Source organism: Octopus sinensis, linkage group LG3 (genome assembly GCF_006345805.1).
Source record: "Octopus sinensis linkage group LG3, ASM634580v1, whole genome shotgun sequence".
In the NCBI taxonomy this organism is placed as follows: Eukaryota; Metazoa; Mollusca; class Cephalopoda; order Octopoda; family Octopodidae; genus Octopus; species Octopus sinensis.
This window is the reverse complement of record NC_042999.1, coordinates 122,704,046-122,714,045: the sequence shown is the minus strand read 5'-3', so window position 1 is coordinate 122,714,045 and position 10,000 is coordinate 122,704,046.

The following is a 10,000-nucleotide window of genomic DNA, read 5'->3' as shown; positions in this document are numbered from 1 at the left end:
TAGATATTGTGTGTATGTATATACATATTTCTATCTATCTATCTATCTATATTTGTTGGTTTGTCTAATATATTTCTCTATGCTAGCAATAGTTAGATAAGGAGGAATGTGAAGTATGAACTTTATGGCTGGATGGTCTTCTTGTCGTCAACCCACACCTGCTCTGTTGACAGGAACCCACATATGTTGACAGGAAATGTCGATAAACATCACTGATTGCAGCCCAGCTACAAATAGTTATGTCACCGTTTGCATTTCAGCTGTTGAAACACCAGACTCTGCTATAAATTGCGAAGAGTTGCATCATAATAGTTACAGACAATAAATGTATTTGGCAGATTTCACTCTTTACAAATACTAGAGTTACCGTATATGGAGTGCATTAATGAAGTGATAACAATATGAATTCAGTAAAAAAAATACAATAAAATATATTAAATAAATACAATGTAATAAATTTTTTTTTAAATGATATATAAAGTGAAAAAGAACAAGTTTATCAAAGATTTGCTTTCCAAAGATTTGGTTAACCACCCTGTTGTACTTAAATGAATAAACCATATGATAAACATTAGAGAATAAGATAAATAAATGAACAAATATACAAACATATAAATAGAATGAAAAGTAAGAAGAAAATGAGCAAAAGTAAAGAAAAATAAACAGGGGCTTCAATATCAAGATAGGAAGCCAGATTTGTTGGAAAGGTATCTAGGTGCATAGCAAAGCTAGAAGTATTTAGGTACATAGCAAAGCTAGAAGTATTTAGGTACATAGCAAAAAGGCCTAATCTTTTGAAACTACATGCACAGCACATTCAGAAACACATTGCCATTCCTAGAAGACTGATAATGGCACCAACATATACATACACCTCAAATAAATATTCTTAGACACATGCATACAGTTATACACATATCTTCACATACACATGCTTACGCACAAAATAGTAATTTCATAAATAGTAGAAGTTCATAATTTTGTTTCAATCTATATCATTATTTGCATATATATATATATATATATATATATATATATATATATATTATATATATATATATAAACACATCCATATTCATACACATACATACGCAGATGATATTCAGACATATACATACAATGATACATACTCTGTCAAGCTATCTCATATTCCTAAGAGTTGGGACATACTATATAATTAATAAGGTTATATATCAGGTAAATCGAAATTACAGGCTTTTAAAGTGAGTCATTATGTACAGTGCATATGTACATGTATGTATACAAACATATATATATATATACACACACACACATATACATACATATATATATGGTGGTTGTCTACTCCTAATGCAGAGTTTGATCACCTCCTGTACCAACACCTTAGAACCATCATGGCATCTGATGTTGCTTTTTAAACCAGACAATGTTTCGAAAAGACACCCACATAAATTGCATTTCCAGTTTGGACCACCAACAGCTGGATACATACATTTGTATATATATATATATAATATATATATATATATATATATACATACACACACATACATATGATATGTATATACATACTTATACATATATATATATATATATATATATATACATATATATCAAAGAAGAAGAAATGTTTCCTTCTCAAGCCATGCCAGGCTCATAGGGGCCAGTTTCCCGGTTTCAGTGATGTATAAACTCCTCACCTGGACTGGACACCAATTTTGTCACAGTATTACTCCTTTTTGCCAGCTTCATGGACTGGTGCAATGTGACATGAGTGCTTTGCTCAAGAACACAACACATTGCCCGGTCCAGGAATCGAAACCACAATCATGAGTCCAACACCCTAACCACTAAGCTACATGCCTCCACTATACAAACAAACAAACACACACACACACATATATATATATATATATAAATACATACACACACATTATGCACTCATAAATCTCAGAGTCTGTATTATGATACATACACTATGAATATTATTAACCTTTATTTATTTTATTTTCCTAGCTGGTAATCCATAGCATTGAACCTGTATAATTCAAACACTGTTAAACTTCTTTGTTTTTACTGTTTAATCTTATATCTAAATAAATGATTTCAATTTATCTTTCTCTAATTCCTTAGACTTCCTGCAGATGGCTTTTCCAACCAGTATATGATCTCTCACGATAAGTTTTTCTCATTTAATTTTTTTATTTATTTCTCTTTTCTTTTCTCATAATTTCCCTGTTAATACAGTAAAGTTTGAACATGAAGTAATATTTCTTTCTTTTATTTATTAGTTCTATGATGTATGTCCTCTTAATATCCTATTTTTAATTTATTTTACAAGCATGTAAATATCAGTTTAAATTTCTTATACTAACTATAAGCTGTTTTAAGCAGTTAATCTATTCTGTTTATATATACTGTTGCTTAACAATATTAAAAAGTAACCATCTGAACAATATCTAATTCTCTTTTACAGACATTATTCAGGACATGGCTTATTTTATTTACCATTCCTTCCTATTCCAACACTCACAAATCTAAATTTTTATGTTAAAATATATGAGTTTAGTTGTCCTTTAATGTTATGTAAACACCATGACACAGACACACACACACATTTATATATATATATATATATATATATATATATATACACACACACACATATATACATACACACACACTTGGAGATTAACTTTAGATTGTTGAACCCATTGAGGATATGGCAAAGGATTGACCAGAGTGGTGACTTACTTGAGAAGACACATCCATCTCTCACAAAATTTAGGCTCTAAAAACATATTGTTAACTCCTTCAGATCTGGGCCCCTATGTCTGACATCAGCCTCCACTTGGGCTCCTGAGCAAAAAAGTAAATAGTTGCATATATATATATCCTTTCTACTATAAGTAGAAGGCCTGAAGTTTGGTGGCAGGAGATAGTTGATTACATGGACCCCAGTACTCAACTGGTACTTAATTTATCGACCCCAAAAGGATGAAAGGCAAAGTCAATCTCAGTGGAATTTTAACTCAGAATATGGGGACAGGCAAAATACCACTATATATTTTGCCTGGTGTGCTAATGGTTCTGCCAGCTCGCCACTTTACAGCTCAAGAACAATGATTGCAGGCAAAACTAATAGACAAAATCAGTTGCATCTCTTTGTTCTATGTATGTTGTTCATTACTGTGTTAACTGGAGACCTGCAGAGATGACATTTAACCTATTCTTGTTATTGCTGAAATATGATGTGACAGGGTTAATGTCTATGCCCCAACACCCAATCTTGTGCTTGTCACGGCTCATCCTTGTAACACCCATACCTTCTTCACCCTTCTGAATAAAACACTATTTTCTCACCTGCTGTATTTATATGAGAGTAGAACTGCTCATATTCCACACCATCATGCCATTTTGTGCTACTAGTTATCCCTCATCTTGGAACCATTTCCCTTGTTACCCATCCTGCATTCTCAACATCATTCCTTACCACTTCATTTTCTACTTAACTCCCTTGTTCTCTGAACATTCTCTCATATCTAGCATCGATGCCCCCACCATACCATTTTTGTCACTCTCTATATGCACTCCTATGTGCCTCTGACCTCCATGTCATCTCCCTATTTCTAGTCTATGTATGGCTTTATTATATTGTTCTTCTCTATCCCCCACTTTTACGTATTGTCACAGATTGCATTCTCCTAGATCCACTCCTATTCTCCTTTGCCCTAACTGAGATTCCTCATTCACCATGAAGAGAGTCAGACTATAGGGTGGAAACATGACCAATTCCTGCATTCATCTCTGTCCCCATTTCCTATAGTCCCTCACTCTTTCACACTCTCACATATCTACCCAGCCATCCTCAATTCTCTCGCTGGATTCTGTAACAATATCCTATCCAAGCTTGGATGGAATGATGATAATGAATATGATATATATATATATATATATATGTATGTATGTATGTATGTATGTATATACCCACCACAGACATGTATATATATATATATAAATGGCAAAATGTCTGTGTATCTGTGTGTCCTTTATACAAATCTACAGTATGGGCTTTCAAAACTGTCTGAGGGTGATTGTGAAGATCTTTTCATTTTCCCAGTCACCCCAGAAAGCCATTAAAAAAATCGATAAACCGACCCCTTATGCCCATAAGTTATGGGCATATCCATTCAAAATCGCTAAAACATAGAAATTTGTACGTGGTACGTACAGCTAGATATGCCAATAGATTGCCAGCTGCTTTTCGATTGGATGGTGATAATTTTGTCCTTGATAGTTGAATGCGCATGCGCATTTGCAGACAGTCTCTATGACTCAGTGCATTTTTGTGTTTTGCGAAGATGCGTTATCATGTGTTTTGGCTTTCAAACGTGCATGCGTTTTTGATTTGAGAAATGCAGGGAATAATTAACGAGTTAGACCAAGTGAATGACAAGAGAGTGGGATTTTCAAGAAAGACCAAATATGCTTGATATGCTATCATTTATTAAATATGCTACAAAAGCAGTTGGAGCCTATTCTATGAATCTATCTAGGAAGGAAGGGCTTTGCTTTTATGCTTTCGGTTGATTTAAATTATCCAGCGAGAGCCCAGGATGTTTTATTCAAGTAGGATTAAAAATGAAAAATGGGTAAGTTGACCCCACCCAAGGGATTTTCATAAGAAAACGTTTACTTGTTTGCATTCAGCCTATGATCAAATCATTTGCTACCTACACAACAGGGGCATAGGGTTATCAGGGTGATCCTTTTGGTACAAGAAATCTTAATTTGATTCAAGTTTACCAAAATTGCCAATCAATCAGTGGAAACTCAATAAAACTATTCCTTGTGGGTTTCCGCATTTAAATTGACTGTAACCTTTTCTTTAAGCCCTAATTTGAGGTACGAATGACTTAAGATACAAAAACTTTCTTAAGCAAAATTTCATTCTTTTGTGTTTTGAGATACAAGTGAAAATTGAGATGCTAATTAATTTCCAGTCACATTTTTCCACTTGCTAGGAAATTTGAAAACTTTGTCAGCCCTCATTATTCATTTCATTTTGTTGGTGAAGCCTTGCTTTCATGGTGGTCTTTATCGATTTTCTAACATGCTCCCCCTTCACCTTCAACAAAGCTGCCAAATTTGCGATGATTAATTACCCAGTGCAGCTGTACCTCTGGGATGGGCTCAGAATCTGCAGAGGCTCAGTCAAACGCTTTATAAAAGATATGTGATGGAAAGGCAAACATAATTTCTGAAAACAAAGAAAGAGATTTTTGCACAAAATGAAGCAATCTTTATCTGTAAAAAGCCTGAGTTTTGTTCTTACCTATTTTATAGCTAACCAAACAGAAGCACACCAGTACCTAAGACAATTCAAGGCTAGAACTCATGAGTCATACGGTGTTTCTGCACTACCTTGATTAAGTAACAACTTTTTTATGAAACACTAGAAATGAACAATAAGCACATGATATGAAGCTTTCAGTTAGCGGGACTGTGCACATGTCATAGTCAGACAAAAAGGGAGGAAGAAGAAAGTGAAAGACTCGAATTTGACTGCACCACAGCATGATTTTGAAAATACACATAACCATCGTTTGTTGAGTTTGCATTCAGCCTGAGGTCGAATCATTCGCTATCTACATAGCAGGTGACAAAGGTACTCAGGTTATTACTTATGGTGCGTGAAATCTTAATTTGATTAGAGTTTGCCCATAACAATCCCTTACAGGCTTCCCCATTCAAATTGAATTACAACCGTGTTCTTTTAGCCTTAACTTACACATAATAAGCTCTTTGTTTGCTACTGCAAATTGATTGGGTTTTTCCACTTCCCAAATGCCCTAATTTTTTAAAACTTGAATCCACTTTCCACTAATTAATTTCCTCATGCATGAAACACCACAAAAAGCGTTTTCCTGTGTAGACACTTAGTCATGTATGTGCATGAGCATGGCACTGCATATGATCTTGAACATGTGTGCTTATGCGTGCGTGCGTGTGTGTACTGGCCAATGCTACTGAGGGACATGTAAACATTTGACCTTGGACGCGTGGCCTTGGATTTGTGCATACTAGATCATTATCCAATAAGATTCAGTGCGCTAATTAAGCATGAGGATGCATGCTTTGGTGCCCAGACTCAAACGCTTTTCACAATTATGCTTCATGGCTTGGGTTCCATTACAAACCTCAAGTTTTGTTCATAAAATTCCACTTTACCTATCACTTTTATTTGGGTTGCCTGGCCATATTTTTGCCTAGCAACTCATCAATTAACACTTAAAGCATCTGCTGCAGTTTGACCCCAATTTTTTTGTGTAAAAATAGCCTTTTTGTGCTTGATATCAGTTCACGTTTTGATTACTGCTTCTTTTGATTAACCAAAGTATTAATTAGAGAATTTTTCGTAGTTCCGCATCAATTTTTGAGTAAAAATAATAGACGTTTTTGTGTTTGATATCACTTTTTGACTACTGCTTCTTTCGAGCAGCCAACGCTTTTTGTTTTCACCAACTTACAAGCACAGTAAATAGTTTTTGTGCTTGAAACCTGACTACGATTTTTTGCTATTTTTAAATAGCCCTTTGTTTTCCATTTGTGTACCACTTCTGTCATTATCGTTTTGATTATTGCTTTGCCATTACTTAAAATCATGTGCTTATCAGTTGTCCCAAATTATCTCACTTAGTCCACAAAAACCAATAAATTGCCAAAATGCTCTGAAAGAAGAGAGCCTGCATTGGAAGAAGGACAGCTGATTCAGAGGCTAAGAGGGCCAGAAGGGCTAATAAGGCACCCCAAGACAGAGCTACTCGAGTAGCTTGGAATGCCACTGCCATGGCCAATGCAAGAGCAGCCGAAACTGCAGAACAAACACAGGCCTGCTGTTCTTGAGATGCTGCTGCCATGGCCAATGCAAGGGCAGCCAAAACCACAGAACAGACACAAGCTCACCGTTCTTGAGCTGCACTAGTGTTGCTGGGTCATAGTGCTAGTGTGTGTGTGTGTGTATGTATATATATATATATATATATATATATTATATATATATATATATATATATATATATATACATATATCATGTTATCACTTGACCAATCAGGCTCTCAGATGTTATATATCGCTGGTCACAATGCATTTTACATTGTTTTAGCCTTCAAATGATACCACCCCACTGGCTAGGTAAGCAGACCAGCATTCCCAGCTGAAAGAGGGATTGGAGTAACGTGAAATGAAGTGTTTTGCTTAAGAACACAACAAGCCACCCAATCAGGGAATCAAACCCATCATCTAGCAATCATGAGTGCAACAGCCTAACCACTAGGACACAGACAGATAGATATATACATGTATATTTATCTATCTATCTATCTATCTATCAGTCAAGAAAGGAAATACCAACCAAAACGAAAAACACCTGCTGCAGGCACATTGTGATAGAAGCAATAACAGTGACATATCCAACATGGTAACAGTGTCAGAAAATGAAGTTAGCACTGCGACAAATACAACTAAATCTAACACACACACACACACACACACGTGTGTGTACAGCTTTATAAAACTTTAACCAATTCATTGAAAGTTCATTACATGAAATTATCATTTCTATTGTCAGTACAAGGTAAATATGTTCTCTCCTAAATTAGTTGAGACTTTACAACCTTCACTGTACTACTAATTTCTAATATACGTACACACATAAATGTTGTGAAATGATGTTTACTTTAAAGCAATGCCATCAATGTTATGGGAATACTTACAACTTAGATTTCATGTTCATATGTCAATTCAGGTTTATCATATTTCAAACTGCAAATGTTTACTTACCTGAAAAGAAAGAAATATATGAGAATATATTTAATTAAATATTAGCAGCAAATTTTTCCCATAAAAGATTTTAATTATTTCTTCAAATCAACAGCCAACATAGATTTTCTAAATTAACCATTTATCATGTATGATTTATTTTTGGTTAAAAGCCATGATTTTTGTATTTGGGAACATATGATAGCCATATTTTTTTTATTGTAGTATATTTTTTTCTGTATGCTTTAGATATTAAAATCGTTTTGAAAAAGTCTGTCTAAGATATTAACCTAGAATCATCAAGTCTGGTAAAGAATTCTATTTAAGAAAACACCTGCCTTGGGGCTTCAAATTACTAATATTAAGAATACACATTCTAAGTTTTAAGAATTATCCATCAAGTTGCAGATGCTATCAAGCTTTGATAAATAAATTTTTAAGTGCTCATGTTATGAAATCTCCTCAGATAACAAGCCAGGGAAAGGCAATCAGATTTAAATACTATAAAACTTCTCTAGATTTTAATCCAATAATATGAACCAATGAGTCATTTCTGATAACTTTTCCCTTAGGGGGTACAGACATTAACACAGAAAAATTGCAAATGCATTATATATTTTGTCTTATTGTTATCTGGCAAAGATCTTAATTCACTACACCTACACTTCATAATATTTTTCTGAGTTGTATTAAAATAAAAACAGAAATCACACATTCATCATAATTATCATATGAGGACTTTATATTAGTTCATGTAACGTCAACAATATCATAACTAATTATGTAGTTGAGATTTGTAGTTTCAGTGTTACAATATAAATGCTATACCATGCTGGAAGGAACAAAGTAATAGCTGACAGGCTTCTGAAGGTAACAATTAAAAACAGAATGTAGACGTTTTTTAAAGTCAGCTTATTTAAATAACTCAATGTTGTTATAGTAAAGAAACATAGCTGTGAGCTGTGAGATTAAATCAGTATAGAGAAAAATGTTGACAACTAATGGAAGGGTTAAGCTCCTAAGTTCATGACAGTTATAGGCAAGAAAACAGCTGAGTAATTGTACAGAATATTTAGAATTTGAATAAAATATGAACAACAAAATACTTCAATCTAGAAATGTTTCAAACAATAACTGAACACCAAATAAGTGTTGGGATATAGAATCATATTCTATATGCCAGAATGTGGAATCATACTGTAAACAAATGAGAAAAAAAATCATCTCAAAATATTTCAAAAATAATAATTAAAAAAATAATAAAGGGGTCCACCAAGGCTCAGTACTCAATACAAAATATTTTAAAAATAATAATTAAAAAAATAATAAAGGGGTCCACCAAGGCTCAGTACTCAGTACTCAGCCCCCTCCTATTTATCATAGTCCTCCAGGCAATAACGGAGGAATTCAAGACAGGATGCCTTTGGGAGCTCCTCTATGCTGATGACCTTGCTCTAATTGCTGAGTCGCTATCAGAACTGGAGGAGAAGTTTCAGGTGTGGAAACAAGGATTAGAATCGAAGGGCCTCAGAGTCAATCTAGCTATAACCAAAGTCGTAATCAGTAGGAAGGTAGACAAATCACAAACACCTTCAGGTAGATGGCCCTGCTCGATCTGTAGAAAAGGTGTAGGTAGAAACTCTATAAGATGCACCAAGTGTAAGCTATGGACACACAAGAGGTGCAGCAATGTCAAAGGAAGGCTAACTAGGAAGATGGTTTTTGTATGTGGCAGATGCTCAGGAACAATAAACACTGAAAATGCTCTGAGACCAAATTCCGTCACTTTCCAGGGAGAAAAACTAGAAATAGTTGATAGTTTCCGTTACCTAGGTGACCAAGTCAGCAGCGGGGGCGGGTGTGCTGAAAGTGTAACTGCTAGAGTAAGAATAGCTTGGGCAAAGTTCAGAGAGCTCTTACCTCTGCTGGTGACAAAAGGCCTCTCGCACAGAGTGAAAGGCAGACTGTATGATGCGTGTGTACGAACAGCCATGCTACATGGCAGTGAAACATGGGCCGTGACTGCTGAGGATATGCATAAGCTCGCAAGAAATGAAGCCAGTATGCTCCGATGGATGTGTAATGTCAGTACTCATACTTGGCAGAGTGTAAGTACCTTGAGAGAAAAGCTGGACCTAAGAAGCATCAGTTGTGGTGTGCAAGAGAGACGTTTGCGCTGGTATGGTCATGTGGCGAG